The sequence below is a fragment of the Engystomops pustulosus genome, chromosome 3, assembly GCF_040894005.1.
Source record: "Engystomops pustulosus chromosome 3, aEngPut4.maternal, whole genome shotgun sequence".
Taxonomy (NCBI): Eukaryota; Metazoa; Chordata; class Amphibia; order Anura; family Leptodactylidae; genus Engystomops; species Engystomops pustulosus.
In genome coordinates this window covers 114,410,612-114,433,850 of record NC_092413.1, presented here as the reverse complement: position 1 = coordinate 114,433,850, position 23,239 = coordinate 114,410,612, and the positions used below count along the sequence as shown (strand labels likewise).

Sequence of the window (23,239 nt, the reverse complement as noted above, 5' to 3'; positions counted from 1 at the left end):
AATTGTCACCGCAGGAGCGTATCAGAAGACGCCACGGTCACCTCTGTCTCTGTTGCGGCAGTCCTGAGCATTTCCTTGCGTCTTGTCCTATCCGACCCCAATGCCTGGGAAATGCCAGCACCTAGGATTCTTGGGAGAAGCGTCCCTAGGTGTAAACAGTGCTTCTCCATGCCTGTTGATTCTAGTGCTTCTCAGCGTTGGCCCCGGTAACCAGACTCAGGTCTCAGCTTTCTTAGACTCCGGCTCCGCTGGCAATTTCATGGATGCGGCATTGGTCTTCTACTTGACAAACCACTGGTTATCTCTTCGGTTAGTGGACAAGTCTTTTCAGACCCTGTACAATACCACACGCAGCCGCTAACCATGCAAGTCGGTGCTCTGCATAAGGAGTGTCTGTCCTTCCGGGTTCTGCCACGCTCTACCTCGTCCCTCCTGCTGGGTCTTCCATGGTTGCAGTGCCACGCACTCATCCTTAATTGGAAGACTGGAGAAGTTCTCCTTTGGGGCCCGGATTGTCAGTCTCGTTGCCTAGAAGTTCCTCACCCAGTATCTGTCTTGCCAACTACCCAGGTTGACAAGCCTCTGAAGAATCTTCCAGCATGTTACCGAGACTATGCCGATGTTTTTTCTGAAAAACAAGCGGAGGTTCTACCTCCATACCGCCCCTATGACTGTCCCATTGACCTGCTGCCGGGTATGTCTCCTCCACGAGGACAAGTATACCCGTTGTCGGTGCCTGAGACCGAGGCAATGTCTGCCTACATTAAGGAGAATTTGCAAAAGGGTTTCATCCGGAAGTCTTCTTCTTGCGCTGGTGCTGGCTTCTTCTTTGTATCCAGGAAGGATGGCTCCCTTCGTCCATGTACAGATTACCGTGGTCTCAATAAGGTCACGGTGAAAAACCACTACCCGTTACCTCTCATCACCGAACTCTTTGACCGACTACGGGGTGCCAAGGTTTTCACCAAGCTGGATCTGCGAGGGGCATACAACCTCATCCGTATTCGGGAAGGTGACGAGTGGAAGACAGCTTTCAATACCCGTGATCGACATTTTGAGTATCTGGTAATGCCCTTTGGACTCTGCAATGCTCCAGCAGTTTTTCAAGAATTTGTTAAGACATCTTCAGAGACTTACTCTATTCTTATGTCATAGTCTACCTGGATGACATTTTGGTGTTTTCCCCAGATTTTCAGTCTCACCAGATCCATTGCAATTTCTGAAATCTTGCTCAATATTTTGGTGCAAACTTTACAAAACTGTGCCTGGTGGAGTTGGAATGTATTTGTGCAACTTTTTAGGTGCAAGTCAATGATAAATTATACGCCAACATCAGCCACTAGACGCAGTTTAAATATGAATCTGTCACTGACCTGGAGCCGGTGCACAAGAAGAAAGAAGAGGAGCCTGGTGAGTACTTTATTTTTTATGTGCTAGGCATACAGGAGGGGGGTGATAGGCTATACTCTCCAGGAGGCTGGCAATATACTATACAGGGTTGGCTTTTTATTACAGGGGGCTGGCTTTGTACTACAGGGGTGCTGGCTATATACTACATTGGGCTGGCTATATACTACTGGAAATAGCTGGCTATATACTACAGGGGATGGCTAGCTATATACTAGAGGGGGCTGGTTGGCCATATATGACAGGGGGCTGTCTATATATTAGAGAGGGCTATCTGGCTTTATATTACAGGGGGCTGGCTATATACTACAGTGCCCAAGCTATATACTACAGGGGGCTAGCTATATACTACAGGTGGCTGGCTGGCTATATATTACAGGGGGTTGTCTATATATGACAGGGAACACGTAATATACTACAGGGGCAAGCTATAAACTACAGGTGGCTGGCTATATACTACAGGGTTGTAGCTTTATACTACTTGAGGCCGTCTGGCTGGCTATATACTACCGGGGGCTGGCTGGCTATATACCCTGGTAGTAGGCTATATATTATTGAGGGGCTGCTGGCTATATACTGGGGGCATGTGCTGGCTGGCAATAAACTGGGTGTAGGCTGTGACCAATATATTTCCCACCCTAGGCTTATACTCGAGTCAATAAGTAATCCCAACTTTTGGTGGTAAAATTTGATGCCAGTTTTATACTCGAGTATATACAGTATATAAATTTCCTATTCCAGGATGGTAATGTCCTAAAGAATAAAAAGAATGTGTCTTTTGGACTGCACAGTGAAAGTTGCAAAAACAAAGTCCACAAGAAAATGGCACAAATTCATTGTATTTGAAGTATTTCCAGCTTCCCTGTACATTGAGCAGAATAATAATGCGACTAGGAAGTACAATTTGTCCAGCACATAATAAGTCAAATTACAAAATACTGCCTGTATAGAGGAACATTTAAAAACCAACTATTTATTATATAATCGATAAAATTATGTGTATTAGAGCTCACATTACAAACGGATATGGAAGCCCAACAGACATCTAAGTGTCAACGAAACAGGCTTGGATGTATCTAGAGCCCTTATTCACAATACCTCAATGGTGTGCCATTATTAAACATTCACTGATGAATAACATCCACCCATCACATGTAACGCTCAAGGCAGAGTATTGTGGAATTAATCTATCAGCAGCTCAATATGTGTGGTAACGAGAGGACTCAAAGATACATACACTAATTCAGTACACGACCAATTATTAAATGTGTCAATGGGTATGCGGTATTGTAATCTCTACCTTCACCCCAAAGGCATCATCAGCGTGTATTAAAGAAATCATTCTCGGGAGGTATATTAGTGGGCACATTATTCATTACCCACAGGATGACATACATCTACACCCGATCTATGACTTGCAATGAGAAGGTGCAATGGTGGGTATATGCTTTACCCCACTACAGGTATATCTTTTGCACCTTCCCAGTGATGATTATTTACAACTATTTACACCTATGTCGACTATTTACATCTATTTACACCTGACGCGTTTCTCTGCATCCAGCAGTTCATCAGAGGTAGAACGAAGTGACTAAAAGTAGAAAGAAGTACTTATAGGTAAGATAACGTAATACACGATATGGCACGTATAGTGAGTATAGGGACAGAGCCGTGCTTCAGTAAGGCAAAGTTTATCACTGCCCTCAATCACTACGTGCCATTTTACCACTAGTTTCAGTAGCGTATCATTTACTTAATGTCTCAAAGTGCCGAGATCGAGTTTTAATTAATGACATATCATTGGCATCAGAACACTATTTGGCTGACTAGTTATCTCAGCAACCGGTTCTTAAACTATTGCTCTTGTCATCTCTGATTTATCTCTCTAACTCTGCACCACATTATCTCGCTCTCTGTCTAGTGGGACGCCGACATTGGTATGGCCGCGCGTGCCGTGTGTACTCACGTCCATTTATAATATTAGCCCCACCTACAAAGGGGTTGGTTCCCATTCTGGGAGTAAATCCTGTATCGTAACAGGCTGCCAGCGCGAGAGGCCAGGAGAGGACGTCATCCAAGTAGGTGCGTCCCTTCCATCCAATCGCAGCAGCTCTACATGGATCCGCTCTCTGTCATATTTATGTCAGGAACCAAGCCCCTGAATTCACCACCTTTCAATGGTGTAATCATCGTTTATTTAAAAAAAGGGGATGTTATTGCGGATATACCGGACGCATCCTATGTGAAAATATCAGATACATGGTGGCTAGTTTTATGCAAGATGGAGGTATCCAAACAAGAAGGAAAAGCACCAGAACACAGGTGCCAAGAGAACCAGTACGTCATATGGTCCAACAGGACACAGGAAATGTCGGTGCCATTATCATTGTGTAGAGGGTCAACCCCATTCGGAGTTACGACCAATAGGATCACGACATTGCAGTGAAATACAATAATTTCCAAGTAGATAGGTAGGTAAGAGAGATTTAGATGAAACAGGTATAGACTATGTGATCATTGAGTCCATCATTTTGTAGGGTTTTTAAGGTAAAAATCCATCTGGATTCACGTTGTAACACCTTACGGGCGAAATCACCTCCCCTTGGGGACGGTTCCACTAATTCAATCACTTGAAACTGTAGGACCCTGTGGTCCCCATTATGATGGTCCCAAACATGTCTCGATATAACTGTATCTTCCCTGTTCTTGGTATCGATTACATGCTCTCTTATCCTCCTTCTGACTTCACGTGTAGTTTGTCCAACATACTGGATGCCACATATGCAGGTCATAAGGTACACAACCCCTTTAGATTTGCAGTTGGCAAAATTTCTTATCCAGTATGTTTGGCCAGTCGTAGTGCTCTGAAACGATCTCCCTGTTAGGATGTATTTACAGGCTTTGCAGCCCCCACATCTAAATGTACCCTTGGGTTTCTCAGGAAGCCAAGTGCCTTTTCCAGTAAGAGGCTTCAGATGACTATGGACAATCGTATCCTTAATATTGCGTCCCCGTTTATACGTGATAGATGGATAATCTTCGATCATATCAGCAATATCTCTGTCCATTTTTAAAATGCCCCAATTCTTGCTCAGGATATGATGTATTTCCTTATGGCAGTTGTCAAAGGTACCAATTATTCTCAATTTGGAATCCACATTGGTGCGTATTTTAGGATTCAACAGTGTGTTCCTATGGCAATTGAGTGCATGATGATGGGCCTCCTTCAGTACTTGGGTAGGGTAGCCCCTTTCCATGAATCTATTGCGAAGATCCTTGGCGGCTGATAGATAATCCCCTGTTGAAGAACAATTTCTTCGTACCCTCAAGTACTGACCTTTGGGGATACCCCTTTTCATAGGAGCCGGGTGCCAACTATTCCACTGCAGCAAGTTATTCGTTGCAGTTGATTTACGGAATAACTTAGTTTTAAGTTTTCCTGTGGGAGATAGTTCGATCGTTACATCCAAGAATGTTATTGACACTGGATTAATTTCTGATGTGAAGAACAACCCTAATTGGTTGATGTTTAATGTCTCCACAAACTCACAGAAAAGTTCTTTGGTGCCATTCCAGACAATCAGAACATCATCGATGAACCTCAGCCACAATCCTATGGCCGAGGTCCATCGTTCGTATTCTTCCTGGAATACTATCTCCCTCTCCCACCAGCCCAGGAAGAGATTTGCGTATGTGGGGGCGCATGGGCTCCCCATTGCAACTCCCCTGAGCTGGTGGAAGATTCTGCCCTCAAACAGAAAGAAGTTTCTTGTCAAGACAAAATCCAGTAACTTGAGAATAAAATTATTGTGGGCCGAGCAGTGGACACCTCTAGTTCTTAAGAAGTCGCCCACCGCCTGACAGCCCTTGTCGTGGGGGATGGAACTATACAGGGCCTCCACATCGAGACTCGCCAATAGAGTCCCTGTAGGGAATTCAACCTCATCAATCTGCCTCAGAACATCCATAGTGTCCCTTACATAGGAGGGGAGGGTCACTACAAATGGTCTCAATATTTCGTCAATGTAGACACTAGCATTTTGTGTCAAGCTATTGACCCCCGACACAATGGGTCTCCCCTTTAAAGGGGTCACTCCTTTGTGTATCTTAGGTAGGGAGTAGAACGTGGCCGTGCTGGAACTATCAGGATACATAAATTTCCATTCCTTATCTGAGATCAATCTGCTGTCCCTTGCCTCATCAAGGATCTGTTTCAACTCTCGGCTAAATTGTTCGCTCGGGTTGATAGATAGCTTCTTATAGCAGTGTTGATCTTTAAGTATCCTTAAGCACATTGCAACATATTGCTCCCTTTCCAGCACGACCACGTTCCCTCCCTTATCAGATGGCTTAATAATGATTGTGGGATCACTACCAAGACTTCTCAATGCTTCCTGTTCGCCCCTGGAAAGATTTCGCTGTGTTATGTGTTTAGTATTTAACATACACAACTGATCTGTTACAACCTTCAAGAAGACATCAATTGGAGAGCCATCACCTATTGGTGCTATATTTTTAGATTTTGGTCCTAAATTCGTAAAAGGGCCCTCTCCTGGCGTTCTTTCGCTCTCTTCAAGGAGGGCCTCTAAATTATGAAAGTCGGACATATCTTCCTCCGTTAGTCCTAGTTCAAGACATCTTTTCCTGTCATGCAATTTAAAGTATTTTTTCCATTTCAGTCTACGACAAAATAAATTTAGATCTTTAACCCATTCAAAGATGTCCACCTGTGGGACGGGGACAAAGGATAACCCTCTTGCTAGGACATTTCTTTCGTCATCAGTTAAAATTCTCTCAGACAGATTGATAATCTGAAGCCTATCACTGGTGGAGCAGGAGGAGAGGACTAGGTTTTTTGAAGTTCTTTCTGTCCCCGTAGTAGGTAGTTTGAGATGGGTAACTCCTGTCCTAAAAAATGTTCTCTCTCGGAGCTAATCGAGGGTTCCCCTCTTCCACCTCGTTGGCCTCTACTACCTCTTCCTCCTCTACTACCTCTTCCTCTGCCTCTTCCTGAGTTGGTACCTTTCACTTCTTTACCCCGATTTCCCCTTCCTCTGCGGGGTTGTGAGCCCTCAGAATCGGATGGATCCCAATCCGATGAAGATTGCTCACAATCACTTGTCACGTGAGTTTTTGCCAGAAAATCTAGGATTCTACCCTCTTTGAAATCCTGTGTATCTCTACAGTACTGGAAATGTTTTCTTTCCTTTATATGTGCAATAAATTTTTCAATGTTTTGTTGTAGATGGTTCTCTTTCTTGGCAAAATCGGGGTGACTTGAGAATTTTTTAACACTCTCGATGCCCTCTTCCAACAGTTTAGTGTTAATCTGTAGGAGGTTTTTTTCCTCCTCCAATAGAAGTCCCATTAATCTCAAAGAAGATTCAATTGATTCCTTCTCCCACTTGGACATTAATGTAGGTGACCTAATACGTTCCGCTGGTAGAAGGCCAATCCTCAATCCCCTTGGTACAATCTTATTCTGGATATAGATGTCTAGAGTTTGAACCTCCCAAAAAGATCGCACTTGATTTTTGTAAGTGCGTGTTAGTTTCCTGAAGGCCGCTGAAATACTGATACTCTGGCTCTGGGTCTGGAGCTCACCCTCCGAGAACACCTCCCTTACATCTTCCAGCCACCCTTCTGTATTCACTTTGCCCGCTAGGAATCCTGCCATCCCCAGAAAATTAATAAATTCTTTGTCAAAACCTATTAGAGCAAAGGCTCCAGACTAATCCAATTGATGTCCCTATCAAAAATTCAAATTACAAAATACTGCCTGTATAGAGGAACATTTAAAAACCAACTATTTATTATATAATCGATAAAATTATGTGTATTAGAGCTCACATTACAAACGGATATGGAAGCCCAACAGACATCTAAGTGTCAACGAAACAGGCTTGGATGTATCTAGAGCCCTTATTCACAATACCTCAATGGTGTGCCATTATTAAACATTCACTGATGAATAACATCCACCCATCACATGTAACGCTCAAGGCAGAGTATTGTGGAATTAATCTATCAGCAGCTCAATATGTGTGGTAACGAGAGGACTCAAAGATACATACACTAATTCAGTACACGACCAATTATTAAATGTGTCAATGGGTATGCGGTATTGTAATCTCTACCTTCACCCCAAAGGCATCATCAGCGTGTATTAAAGAAATCATTCTCGGGAGGTATATTAGTGGGCACATTATTCATTACCCACAGGATGACATACATCTACACCCGATCTATGACTTGCAATGAGAAGGTGCAATGGTGGGTATATGCTTTACCCCACTACAGGTATATCTTTTGCACCTTCCCAGTGATGATTATTTACAACTATTTACACCTATGTCGACTATTTACATCTATTTACACCTGACGGTGGTACCTTTGACAACTGCCATAAGGAAATACATCATATCCTGAGCAAGAATTGGGGCATTTTAAAAATGGACAGAGATATTGCTGATATGATCGAAGATTATCCATCTATCACGTATAAACGGGGACGCAATATTAAGGATACGATTGTCCATAGTCATCTGAAGCCTCTTACTGGAAAAGGCACTTGGCTTCCTGAGAAACCCAAGGGTACATTTAGATGTGGGGGCTGCAAAGCCTGTAAATACATCCTAACAGGGAGATCGTTTCAGAGCACTACGACTGGCCAAACATACTGGATAAGAAATTTTGCCAACTGCAAATCTAAAGGGGTTGTGTACCTTATGACCTGCATATGTGGCATCCAGTATGTTGGACAAACTACACGTGAAGTCAGAAGGAGGATAAGAGAGCATGTAATCGATACCAAGAACAGGGAAGATACAGTTATATCGAGACATGTTTGGGACCATCATAATGGGGACCACAGGGTCCTACAGTTTCAAGTGATTGAATTAGTGGAACCGTCCCCAAGGGGAGGTGATTTCGCCCGTAAGGTGTTACAACGTGAATCCAGATGGATTTTTACCTTAAAAACCCTACAAAATGATGGACTCAATGATCACATAGTCTATACCTGTTTCATCTAAATCTCTCTTACCTACCTATCTACTTGGAAATTATTGTATTTCACTGCAATGTCGTGATCCTATTGGTCGTAACTCCGAATGGGGTTGACCCTCTACACAATGATAATGGCACCGACATTTCCTGTGTCCTGTTGGACCATATGACGTACTGGTTCTCTTGGCACCTGTGTTCTGGTGCTTTTCCTTCTTGTTTGGATACCTCCATCTTGCATAAAACTAGCCACCATGTATCTGATATTTTCACATAGGATGCGTCCGGTATATCCGCAATAACATCCCCTTTTTTTAAATAAACGATGATTACACCATTGAAAGGTGGTGAATTCAGGGGCTTGGTTCCTGACATAAATATGACAGAGAGCGGATCCATGTAGAGCTGCTGCGATTGGATGGAAGGGACGCACCTACTTGGATGACGTCCTCTCCTGGCCTCTCGCGCTGGCAGCCTGTTACGATACAGGATTTACTCCCAGAATGGGAACCAACCCCTTTGTAGGTGGGGCTAATATTATAAATGGACGTGAGTACACACGGCACGCGCGGCCATACCAATGTCGGCGTCCCACTAGACAGAGAGCGAGATAATGTGGTGCAGAGTTAGAGAGATAAATCAGAGATGACAAGAGCAATAGTTTAAGAACCGGTTGCTGAGATAACTAGTCAGCCAAATAGTGTTCTGATGCCAATGATATGTCATTAATTAAAACTCGATCTCGGCACTTTGAGACATTAAGTAAATGATACGCTACTGAAACTAGTGGTAAAATGGCACGTAGTGATTGAGGGCAGTGATAAACTTTGCCTTACTGAAGCACGGCTCTGTCCCTATACTCACTATACGTGCCATATCGTGTATTACGTTATCTTACCTATAAGTACTTCTTTCTACTTTTAGTCACTTCGTTCTACCTCTGATGAACTGCTGGATGCAGAGAAACGCGTCAGGTGTAAATAGATGTAAATAGTCGACATAGGTGTAAATAGTTGTAAATAATCATCACTGGGAAGGTGCAAAAGATATACCTGTAGTGGGGTAAAGCATATACCCACCATTGCACCTTCTCATTGCAAGTCATAGATCGGGTGTAGATGTATGTCATCCTGTGGGTAATGAATAATGTGCCCACTAATATACCTCCCGAGAATGATTTCTTTAATACACGCTGATGATGCCTTTGGGGTGAAGGTAGAGATTACAATACCGCATACCCATTGACACATTTAATAATTGGTCGTGTACTGAATTAGTGTATGTATCTTTGAGTCCTCTCGTTACCACACATATTGAGCTGCTGATAGATTAATTCCACAATACTCTGCCTTGAGCGTTACATGTGATGGGTGGATGTTATTCATCAGTGAATGTTTAATAATGGCACACCATTGAGGTATTGTGAATAAGGGCTCTAGATACATCCAAGCCTGTTTCGTTGACACTTAGATGTCTGTTGGGCTTCCATATCCGTTTGTAATGTGAGCTCTAATACACATAATTTTATCGATTATATAATAAATAGTTGGTTTTTAAATGTTCCTCTATACAGGCAGTATTTTGTAATTTGAATTTTTGATAGGGACATCAATTGGATTAGTCTGGAGCCTTTGCTCTAATAGGTTTTGACAAAGAATTTATTAATTTTCTGGGGATGGCAGGATTCCTAGCGGGCAAAGTGAATACAGAAGGGTGGCTGGAAGATGTAAGGGAGGTGTTCTCGGAGGGTGAGCTCCAGTGCGATCTTTTTGGGAGGTTCAAACTCTAGACATCTATATCCAGAATAAGATTGTACCAAGGGGATTGAGGATTGGCCTTCTACCAGCGGAACGTATTAGGTCACCTACATTAATGTCCAAGTGGGAGAAGGAATCAATTGAATCTTCTTTGAGATTAATGGGACTTCTATTGGAGGAGGAAAAAAACCTCCTACAGATTAACACTAAACTGTTGGAAGAGGGCATCGAGAGTGTTAAAAAATTCTCAAGTCACCCCGATTTTGCCAAGAAAGAGAACCATCTACAACAAAACATTGAAAAATTTATTGCACATATAAAGGAAAGAAAACATTTCCAGTACTGTAGAGATACACAGGATTTCAAAGAGGGTAGAATCCTAGATTTTCTGGCAAAAACTCACGTGACAAGTGATTGTGAGCAATCTTCATCGGATTGGGATCCATCCGATTCTGAGGGCTCACAACCCCGCAGAGGAAGGGGAAATCGGGGTAAAGAAGTGAAAGGTACCAACTCAGGAAGAGGCAGAGGAAGAGGTAGTAGAGGAGGAAGAGGTAGTAGAGGCCAACGAGGTGGAAGAGGGGAACCCTCGATTAGCTCCGAGAGAGAACATTTTTTAGGACAGGAGTTACCCATCTCAAACTACCTACTACGGGGACAGAAAGAACTTCAAAAAACCTAGTCCTCTCCTCCTGCTCCACCAGTGATAGGCTTCAGATTATCAATCTGTCTGAGAGAATTTTAACTGATGACGAAAGAAATGTCCTAGCAAGAGGGTTATCCTTTGTCCCCGTCCCACAGGTGGACATCTTTGAATGGGTTAAAGATCTAAATTTATTTTGTCGTAGACTGAAATGGAAAAAATACTTTAAATTGCATGACAGGAAAAGATGTCTTGAACTAGGACTAACGGAGGAAGATATGTCCGACTTTCATAATTTAGAGGCCCTCCTTGAAGAGAGCGAAAGAACGCCAGGAGAGGGCCCTTTTACGAATTTAGGACCAAAATCTAAAAATATAGCACCAATAGGTGATGGCTCTCCAATTGATGTCTTCTTGAAGGTTGTAACAGATCAGTTGTGTATGTTAAATACTAAACACATAACACAGCGAAATCTTTCCAGGGGCGAACAGGAAGCATTGAGAAGTCTTGGTAGTGATCCCACAATCATTATTAAGCCATCTGATAAGGGAGGGAACGTGGTCGTGCTGGAAAGGGAGCAATATGTTGCAATGTGCTTAAGGATACTTAAAGATCAACACTGCTATAAGAAGCTATCTATCAACCCGAGCGAACAATTTAGCCGAGAGTTGAAACAGATCCTTGATGAGGCAAGGGACAGCAGATTGATCTCAGATAAGGAATGGAAATTTATGTATCCTGATAGTTCCAGCACGGCCACGTTCTACTCCCTACCTAAGATACACAAAGGAGTGACCCCTTTAAAGGGGAGACCCATTGTGTCGGGGGTCAATAGCTTGACACAAAATGCTAGTGTCTACATTGACGAAATATTGAGACCATTTGTAGTGACCCTCCCCTCCTATGTAAGGGACACTATGGATGTTCTGAGGCAGATTGATGAGGTTGAATTCCCTACAGGGACTCTATTGGCGAGTCTCGATGTGGAGGCCCTGTATAGTTCCATCCCCCACGACAAGGGCTGTCAGGCGGTGGGCGACTTCTTAAGAACTAGAGGTGTCCACTGCTCGGCCCACAATAATTTTATTCTCAAGTTACTGGATTTTGTCTTGACAAGAAACTTCTTTCTGTTTGAGGGCAGAATCTTCCACCAGCTCAGGGAAGTTGCAATGGGGAGCCCATGCGCCCCCACATACGCAAATCTCTTCCTGGGCTGGTGGGAGAGGGAGATAGTATTCCAGGAAGAATACGAACGATGGACCTCGGCCATAGGATTGTGGCTGAGGTTCATCGATGATGTTCTGATTGTCTGGAATGGCACCAAAGAACTTTTCTGTGAGTTTGTGGAGACATTAAACATCAACCAATTAGGGTTGTTCTTCACATCAGAAATTAATCCAGTGTCAATAACATTCTTGGATGTAACGATCGAACTATCTCCCACAGGAAAACTTAAAACTAAGTTATTCCGTAAATCAACTGCAACGAATAACTTGCTGCAGTGGAATAGTTGGCACCCGGCTCCTATGAAAAGGGGTATCCCCAAAGGTCAGTACTTGAGGGTACGAAGAAATTGTTCTTCAACAGGGGATTATCTATCAGCCGCCAAGGATCTTCGCAATAGATTCATGGAAAGGGGCTACCCTACCCAAGTACTGAAGGAGGCCCATCATCATGCACTCAATTGCCATAGGAACACACTGTTGAATCCTAAAATACGCACCAATGTGGATTCCAAATTGAGAATAATTGGTACCTTTGACAACTGCCATAAGGAAATACATCATATCCTGAGCAAGAATTGGGGCATTTTAAAAATGGACAGAGATATTGCTGATATGATCGAAGATTATCCATCTATCACGTATAAACGGGGACGCAATATTAAGGATACGATTGTCCATAGTCATCTGAAGCCTCTTACTGGAAAAGGCACTTGGCTTCCTGAGAAACCCAAGGGTACATTTAGATGTGGGGGCTGCAAAGCCTGTAAATACATCCTAACAGGGAGATCGTTTCAGAGCACTACGACTGGCCAAACATACTGGATAAGAAATTTTGCCAACTGCAAATCTAAAGGGGTTGTGTACCTTATGACCTGCATATGTGGCATCCAGTATGTTGGACAAACTACACGTGAAGTCAGAAGGAGGATAAGAGAGCATGTAATCGATACCAAGAACAGGGAAGATACAGTTATATCGAGACATGTTTGGGACCATCATAATGGGGACCACAGGGTCCTACAGTTTCAAGTGATTGAATTAGTGGAACCGTCCCCAAGGGGAGGTGATTTCGCCCGTAAGGTGTTACAACGTGAATCCAGATGGATTTTTACCTTAAAAACCCTACAAAATGATGGACTCAATGATCACATAGTCTATACCTGTTTCATCTAAATCTCTCTTACCTACCTATCTACTTGGAAATTATTGTATTTCACTGCAATGTCGTGATCCTATTGGTCGTAACTCCGAATGGGGTTGACCCTCTACACAATGATAATGGCACCGACATTTCCTGTGTCCTGTTGGACCATATGACGTACTGGTTCTCTTGGCACCTGTGTTCTGGTGCTTTTCCTTCTTGTTTGGATACCTCCATCTTGCATAAAACTAGCCACCATGTATCTGATATTTTCACATAGGATGCGTCCGGTATATCCGCAATAACATCCCCTTTTTTTAAATAAACGATGATTACACCATTGAAAGGTGGTGAATTCAGGGGCTTGGTTCCTGACATAAATATGACAGAGAGCGGATCCATGTAGAGCTGCTGCGATTGGATGGAAGGGACGCACCTACTTGGATGACGTCCTCTCCTGGCCTCTCGCGCTGGCAGCCTGTTACGATACAGGATTTACTCCCAGAATGGGAACCAACCCCTTTGTAGGTGGGGCTAATATTATAAATGGACGTGAGTACACACGGCACGCGCGGCCATACCAATGTCGGCGTCCCACTAGACAGAGAGCGAGATAATGTGGTGCAGAGTTAGAGAGATAAATCAGAGATGACAAGAGCAATAGTTTAAGAACCGGTTGCTGAGATAACTAGTCAGCCAAATAGTGTTCTGATGCCAATGATATGTCATTAATTAAAACTCGATCTCGGCACTTTGAGACATTAAGTAAATGATACGCTACTGAAACTAGTGGTAAAATGGCACGTAGTGATTGAGGGCAGTGATAAACTTTGCCTTACTGAAGCACGGCTCTGTCCCTATACTCACTATACGTGCCATATCGTGTATTACGTTATCTTACCTATAAGTACTTCTTTCTACTTTTAGTCACTTCGTTCTACCTCTGATGAACTGCTGGATGCAGAGAAACGCGTCAGGTGTAAATAGATGTAAATAGTCGACATAGGTGTAAATAGTTGTAAATAATCATCACTGGGAAGGTGCAAAAGATATACCTGTAGTGGGGTAAAGCATATACCCACCATTGCACCTTCTCATTGCAAGTCATAGATCGGGTGTAGATGTATGTCATCCTGTGGGTAATGAATAATGTGCCCACTAATATACCTCCCGAGAATGATTTCTTTAATACACGCTGATGATGCCTTTGGGGTGAAGGTAGAGATTACAATACCGCATACCCATTGACACATTTAATAATTGGTCGTGTACTGAATTAGTGTATGTATCTTTGAGTCCTCTCGTTACCACACATATTGAGCTGCTGATAGATTAATTCCACAATACTCTGCCTTGAGCGTTACATGTGATGGGTGGATGTTATTCATCAGTGAATGTTTAATAATGGCACACCATTGAGGTATTGTGAATAAGGGCTCTAGATACATCCAAGCCTGTTTCGTTGACACTTAGATGTCTGTTGGGCTTCCATATCCGTTTGTAATGTGAGCTCTAATACACATAATTTTATCGATTATATAATAAATAGTTGGTTTTTAAATGTTCCTCTATACAGGCAGTATTTTGTAATTTGAATTTTTGATAGGGACATCAATTGGATTAGTCTGGAGCCTTTGCTCTAATAGGTTTTGACACAGCACATAATAAGTCCTCATATGGATCTATATAGGAAAAATTCAATATCATATCTTTTAAAATGTGGGAATCTCAAAATGGAAACTGTTTTGAATTAATAAAGGTTGTTTAAAAAAAACCTTTTTTCTGATTTGGCTTTACTTGCCCTGCATATCAACTTCAAAATGTTCTCATCTTAACTTTATATGACCCCTATCTTTCTAATAATTACTTGTAGTAAACTAAAATATAAGATAATGGCTTCACCTCTCAATAAAAATGCTCTATAATGTCCAAAATGCTGATTTTCTAATTGCTGATTGAAAATTTGTTCCATTTGATCAATATTGGATTCATGCCGTAATAATGTTTTTATTTAAGTACTTTTATGGCATAATTATATTCACACAACAGAAATAAAACCCCTCTGCATATTCTCATCTATTATAAATGCATTTACAATCCTCACAAGCATTATTTATATTACATGTAATTGCACACAAAAACAAATGATGACATGTCAATGTTAAGAATCCATTATAGCCTGCAGAGATATAAATTTTGTATTACTTCAGATAAAATTCCCACAAAAAGCAAACTTATTTTATTTGATACTAAACCTCACACAAAATTATGTTTGCATTAATTTAGTTAAAAGGATGAATCAGAGCAGCATTTGAAAAATATGAGCTTGTCAAACATCAAAAAACATTGCTAAATGGAATCTAACACCATATTAATTTACATTTCTGACAGTGACTGCTGCCTAGAGGCTGGCTCTCACAATAGACAACAATGTCAAAATTCAACAAGACATCGGCCACTTTGAATATCAGTTTGGCTGATATATTTACTATTGTCTCATTGAGGCTGAGGCACCTGTTATAACAGAACAGAATAGACAAATGGGTGCTCACAGGATAAATGAACCAGAATGGAAATGGCACACATTGCCTGAGCTACAAAAGTTCCTTGATTTCCGTTGTTTGATCTTTTGGTACTGTATTGTGAATTGGAACAGAACTTTGTGCTAAGGCTGCATCCGTTTATCGATGACTTCAGGAACAACATCAGCTATTACTATTCAAAATTATTGCATAGAAGTTCTATGCACATGTGAGGAAATTAGAAAATTACGAAATTAGACATTACCCCTTCATTAAGCAAAGCTAATCCTGATAGGGACCTACAGTAGGTCACTGGCTAGGGGTTCTTTCATACTGGTGCTGTTTTTCTCATCTATGATTCCATGATTTTCTATGAAGCCTTACTGAGCCATTCTTTTAAATGGCTTTTTATATTTTAGTCTGATGTCCGCAAAAAAATATTTTGTACCTGTCCTATTTTTTTCAAGCATGTGGATCATGAAAGGCAATAGAATTCTATGGGTCCGCAAAGAAAAACTGATAATGGATGAGTTGTTTTTCACTGATGATGCTTGGGAATGAGGTTTCAATGATGCTGGTTTCAGAGGTTTATGGGCATGAAATAAATGGAACAACAGAAGCAAAATGGATGTAAATAAAACAGATGCGGACAAAAACCGCGGTTTAAAACACTTTTTAAACTTTATAGCCTTACCATGGCGCTTACCAAGCAAATCCAAAATCCAGAAAAAAACAAGACAAAAAACGCACAAATGTCCTGACTGAATATAAATGCGAATTGCTTTAAACTTTAAACTTTATAGCCGGCGCTTACCATGCGCGCGGTTCTCCTTCACTTCCTATGTAGCCGCGCGCACGGTCGCGCGCATGGTAAGCGCCGGCTATAAAGTTTAAAGTTTAAAGCAATTCGCATTTATATTCAGTCAGGACATTTGTGCGTTTCTTGTCTTGTTTTTTTCTGGATTTTGGATTTGCTTGATTTATCTTAGAGGTTGACATATCAGGCAGCTGAGTCTGTGGAGTTTTGTGACTTTTAATCTAAAAGTTGGACGAAAGTCGCAAACTCTTCTCACGCCCCTTCTTAAGTTATTCCTATGCCTGCTGGAGTGTGCAACACAATTCTGTCGGACAGGGCATGATAACTGAGTCACTGTAAGCACCAGAACACCCCTTTATCTGCAGAAATTTGTGGTGCGGCAGGCAAACAAATATGTCACGGTCACTTCTTAGAGCATAACTGTCAAGTTACTGAGAAAAAATAGTTTTACCACAGCTCGAAAGAGTCTTTGATATCAATTCCAACGATACCTGTATCATGCCGCTGGTTTCTAGTATGAGATATTTCCAGTATATATAACATTAGATTCAGATTCAGCTATTTCTGATATGGGAGGGCATTTCCTGGTTGTGACATCAGCTCACCCCACTGAAGCCCGAAAAGGACAGCATACTTGTAATTGGCAGATATGAAGCATGAGATGAGTCACAAGTAAGCTTGTGACATCACCAAAGGCCTTATGGTCCTTCTCAACAAGCCTCCTGTCATCTCTAGGTGTACTTTACAGTTTCCCATGGCAACCAGAAAGCATGGAAAATGGAGATTAACCTGTGGGGCAAGGTAAAACCTCTGCTAGTTGTTAAGCAGCTGCAGATAGCTTATTAAAGTAAATGAGAGAATTGCTTATTTTTGCTTAGTGCAGAGTTATGAAAAATTCTTTATACTTTACAGTTGTACTTTCAATACACATGCAAGCAGTTTGCATGTTCTTTCTAGCGCAAAGTCCAACAGAAAAGGTTTTAATAAATGTGGGCCATTGTTTTTCATTAAATAAAACTTAGCCTCTTTTAATAAATGCCTTAATTGTATTCTCCTTGGCATTAACTGCCTCAACGTCTATGGAATGTCCACCAAGGATGCAAGGGCCATGGATACTCAAAATCACTGAATTGATTTTACATGAAAAAAAAAATCACTAACTTTTTTGTGTGGGATATTTATGCTTATATTAATTAAACATTTTCCCTTTTAGTTGTCTCTCCTGTATAGTGGTAAACAGATGGAGCGTTTCTTTTTTGTAAAAACAACTCATCACACAAACCAGTTGACCAGCCTATTGTTAAAATTCATCAGTACACAAATCCTTAGTGCTAATATTTCCTCTTCAGAGAAGAGAAATGTAAATAAGCATACATTATTTTATCAAAGTCTTCAATTTAGATCTATTGTGCAGAAAATTATTTTACAATTCCACTTGGTGTTCGCTTACAATAGTTTTGTGCAGAGATTACGTTAAAATTCTAGTGATAGCAGCATTGTAGTGTTGAGTTGAGCTATGCAGACTAAAATGGACTCTCACAGAGATTCAAACGCATCTGGTCTGTATTGAGAGATTTTGATTAACATCTACAACCTCATTGCATGCTGTGTGGCAGCAGGCAAAGATATGAAATTGTTAGCGTGAAGCCACATAAAAAGAAAATGTTCAAACATGTGATTGCTTCTGCAGATATGAAACCAGATCCAGGTTTACGGTTTTCAAGTCCAACAATCAGGAGAAAATTTCTGATCTTTCACATGTTCCTATTTTCTTTACAACATTTTGTTTTTCCTTTGGCATGCCAACATTTTTTTGTCATACCTATGCATGTTTTGTGCTGTCTAATGTAATAGTCTTTAAAGAGTAGAGCGGGCTTTACTCATTATAGAAAAAGGTTTGCCAAAGTGTATTTCCCTTTCACTGTTCTAACAATGCCAACTATGGTGTAAATCATACAGACTTTTCAAAATCGGATTGATGCATTGTATATTGCAGGCTAAGGCATGATAATACTGAGAGCGATCTGCTATATATAATTCTGGCTTGGAAAGCATTTTTACACTGTTTGCCCTATAATCAAAATGAAATTACAACCACTTTTGGATTTAGTGACTACAAAGTACACCTCTGTAGCCCCCTATAATTTTAGTGTGATAAAAGATGTTCATTTTAAACACAACAGACAATTGTCCATAGCGGAGATCAGAAATTTGTAAAAATGTAAGGAATGGTTTATTTTGTATCCCGGGAGTTACAAATTCAGACCTATTATATACAATCAAATAAAATCCATCTCGTATGCTTTTTGGACTGCATTAGTGTCTCCGCCACCCAAATTCTCCACAACATGATTGGTGTAAGGCAAACACCTGAACCCTGCATCAATCAGCTGAACTATGAGTCACTCGTTCCAGAACCTATTCAGTGCACAGATCCAAAAGCAGAAGACTCATTCCAGGACTGGCATACATTTCTATTCAGCAGAAGAATTACTTAGAGTTTGACCGGCATGTCAAACAAAATGTCAGTTTTATTCATCAGCCTCATTGAGAACCTAAAACAAAACCGTATCTTTTTATTGTAAAACAGTTTTCCCTCTAGATAATGATATAGAAATATAATGTTATTATTTGGGAATTATTTGGGAATATAATGTTATTATTTGTTATTATTTAGACTTGCCAAATACTTTATGCAAGTACCTGCAGGAGTTGTATCTATAAATATATGCATGGGGCTTCAAGCATGCTTAGTAGCTCTCCCATAATTCCCCCAGAGGCAAAAGTTTTTCATTTAAGTAGATAGTCCAGTGAGTCAAAAGTCATTGGGGGAGATTTATGTTTTCTGTTTTTCCAACAGTTCCTTTATTGTCTTGTTTCCCAGTCTAATTTGTCTTAGCTGAATTTTCCTTTTGTTATATTGCATGCTAACATTGCTGCCCAGTGTGGAAGATACAACTTTTTGTTCCTAAAGTTGTTTGTCCTGCTTCTTCCAGCCAAGTTTGCCATCTGAGACCAGGCAAGCTTTTGCATACTTTTTTGTGACTTTTTCAAAAGTCGCTAGTGGTCAATGCAGCCAACATTAGTCTAAACAGCTGGATTCATTAGATAAATTAACCAAATCCATCAAAAAGCTGTGCACCATGGATTGTGGTGCAAATTTGGAAAAGTCGCAGACAAATGTGCAAATTCACAACTGTTCAAAAATCATTGGGGCAGATTTACTTACCCGGTCCATTCGCGATCCAGCGGCGCGTTCTCTGCGGTGGATTCGGGTCCGTCCGGGATTCACTAAGGCAGTTCCTCCGACGTCCACCAGGTGTCACTGCTGCGCTGAAGACCATCGGAATGCACTGAAATTCACCGTCCTATCGTGGGTGAAGGTAAGCATGTGTCGAGCGGCACTTTATTTTTTTAAAATGCGGCAGTTTTTCTGAATCGGTCGAATTTTTTTTTTACGACCACGCCCCCGATTTCCGTCGCGTGCATGCCGGCGCTGATGCGCCACAATCCGATTGCGTGCGCCAAATACACAAAAAAACAACTTCCCCATTATGTGATGTTTTATTTTTATTTGTGGGGTCATTATAGTCATGGCAAAACTAATCGCAAGTATGTTTATTTTTTTTTTTAACTTTTTACTAAGGGTTTTCAAATTATGATCTTTTGATCGCTTCCATAATGCATTAGTGTACTGAGCATGCCAATGCCATATCAAATGTCTGCTGTAATGTCAGAGGATGTGCCTCTGGGATGTAGTCACAGAAGCATGGTAATTTTGGGGAGCATTTATTATCAATTTTCAAATTGAAAACTGGTAGAGTTATTTTCTCCCTTACTGCCTCTCTTGCGTCTTATTTATGAGGCACCTTATTTAACAGGTGGAGCCACAATATTGGTGCTTTTACGACTCTCACAAATTGTTCTTTGGGCGCCAAATAATTGCACCACTTTTGAATCTGATACTTTATCGGGCGCTTCTATTTTTCTGACTCATTTTGTGGTCCAATTTTTGGCAAATGGAGTTCTATGTCACCTTAATTACTGGGGTGACAGTTCTAAACCTTATTGTTCATACACCAAATCATTAATCCGTTTTTGCACCACAAAACTTACATCTCACTGAACATGCTTCCTGTACCACCCTGTGCCTAAATTAATAAATGGGTAATCTAACCTGGGATGAAGGGGGTAGGAAGCTGAGCTCCTGGTCCCAACAGAGAGAGAGTGCAAGAGGAGAGAAAAAAGGCGCAAATATCGTGTGATAATGTCAGGCACAATGGAAACCGTGAGGGAGTAAGTTGGAACTCTCACCTTGATTCAGATGGTAAAGGCATATAATGGTATAGCAAACAGCAGCTGCCACTCCTGGAGGACCAGGTTCACCAAAGGACCAGGATCCCGGAACAATGTGGAGATATTTGGCAATACCTGAGAGAGTGATTGGGAAGGCGCTTGTGCATATAAATTAATAAATGCCACCCATTGTTTCTTAAAAAAAATTACACATTGGCGATGCATGAGTTTAAAATCTATGTAGTTTTGTTGCAATAAGCGTTCTGGTCTAGTTACTGTTTATTTCTAGGGACAAAAAAAACTATGAAGCTATGCAGGATCCAGGCAAATTCCGCACTGAACAGAAGTCCATCATTTTGACAGTAAAAATGGCATTGCATGTATTGCTACTTTGTTCCATCAGAAATGATGGAATCTGTGACAGAACCTTCAACACAGATGTAAATAGAGCCGAAGACATTTCCTCAATCCTTTTTTTCATTTTTTGCAGTTTGGTGTTTTTAAGATGTCTCCTTTCATGTCAGAAGTGCTTTCAATAACATCATTTTTATGCTCTAGGAACACAATTTTAATCAATAGTTCACTGAAGCTTGGAACATGAATAAGGTCTTAAGGAAACATATAAATTTAGTGAATTATCTCCTAGACTTACTTCTGGGATTTTGTAGAGGATTGGATCCCTTTGTTTTTTGGATGCACTGTTTGAAAAATCTATAAATAACATTTCACTTTGTTCTCAAGAAAGGAAAAGAATTAAATTATTTTTGGCCTGAGGCTTCAGCAAAGCACCACAATCAAAGCTAGTTCATAATATGCTCTACCACATCCTCATTTTAATACATTTAGAGCTAGTATCCTGTTAAAGATTTATATTTAGTGGCAGGCTTTTACTTCATCTAATTTAGAATATCTTGCATTCCAATGGCTTTGCAGTCAATATTTGACAAAGGAAATACAACTTTGTAATAAGGCTGAGTTCACATTACCATAAAATATTTCAGTTGTTCTTTTCTGTTCATTAGCAGAGCAATGAAAATAATGGAAGTACTCTAACTGAAGTGTGAAATAACCAAACAGTGCCCAAAAGTGACTGGAATGGGATCTGTTCGGTTTCTATTCTGGTTCCATTATTTTACCGGACAATAAATTCCTGCCTGTATGACTATTTTGCCCTTGCTTTCATCAAAATCTGTAACAGAGTCTCCAACACATATGTAAACTTATACTGAAAATAATGATAATTATAATGACAAATTATAAATCAATAGGCAAGTTTTGAAAATGCTTTAATTTATTCTTTTCATGCTTTTCATGCTGTTAGAAAGCTGACGGCTGTTTGTTAATCAATTTACAATTCATGCTGCTTTGGAGCCCCATGTGAAACATATACATAAGTTACTGTATATACGTTGTTCTATGTGCAATCAACTGTAGTGGTATAAAATAGTGAAGTAGTTTTTTTTTTTTTTAATTTATGAATAGCTTTTATTAGGCAGAAAAGTTAGATAATATATTATGGCTAGGTCTTACCCATAACAATATTGTGAATAAATAATGTGAAACTAAACACAAAAGGTAAAATTGAGCTAATCACTAAATGTATGAGAGAGCCTTCAATTTACATAATATTTATTTAATGTTCAATTTATTACATGACTGCTACGCATTATCTGTTGTTTATTATGACAGTAGAGGATATATTTTTAGGAAAGTGTAAAAATGAGAGAAGTTTAATATGTGAAATTTAGTAAGTATCAGTTATATACCGTTCTGACATTTGATTTTGAAACCTTTGTGATTTCTAGAAACTGATACTCCACACATGGGCCACAAAAAACATTCTTCTGCTTATATGACTCATTTAACCCTAGCCTAAAGGGAAATATTGTCTAATTAAAACATACCAATTGAGGATTATACCTTTTGCCTTTTGCAATAATACTGATTCTGATATACTTCCCCTTTGTAATTTTGAATCCAAAAATGGTTCTCGGATCCTGTTCAATAAAAAAAGAGTACCTATGAGTAAAATATGTAATAAACTATTGTTATTTATTATTTCGAAGGCAGAATCCAAAATATAGAAGCCTTTGGAGATCCATAGGATAAAGCCTATGTCCTTTTGTAAAGCCATTTTTTATTGTGTGCATAAGGAAAAATAACTGACACATATAAAATCTGTATAAAATACATGTCAGATAGGTCAAGAGAACTAGAATTGCAGACTATACAGTGCAGTGCCTCATAAAACAGAAAATTTTCACATTTTTACACAGTTTTATCCTAGCCATAGCTAAGAACTACAATTTTTCATGACACTAAATAAGCTTAATATCACAATATACAATGTTATCAAACCTACATATCCTGTGATGATACCCATAGTCATGTGTATTCTGTCATTAGTATTTTGGCTTGTTAATCA

General features: G+C 40.3%; 1 protein-coding gene across 2 annotated transcripts in view; it reads left to right on the top strand.

Annotated features, from left to right (window-relative positions):
• The window catches only part of GRIK2 (glutamate ionotropic receptor kainate type subunit 2), a 437,454-nt gene that overhangs the window by 394,450 nt on the left and 19,765 nt on the right, over positions 1-23,239 (top strand). The window lies entirely within an intron of this gene.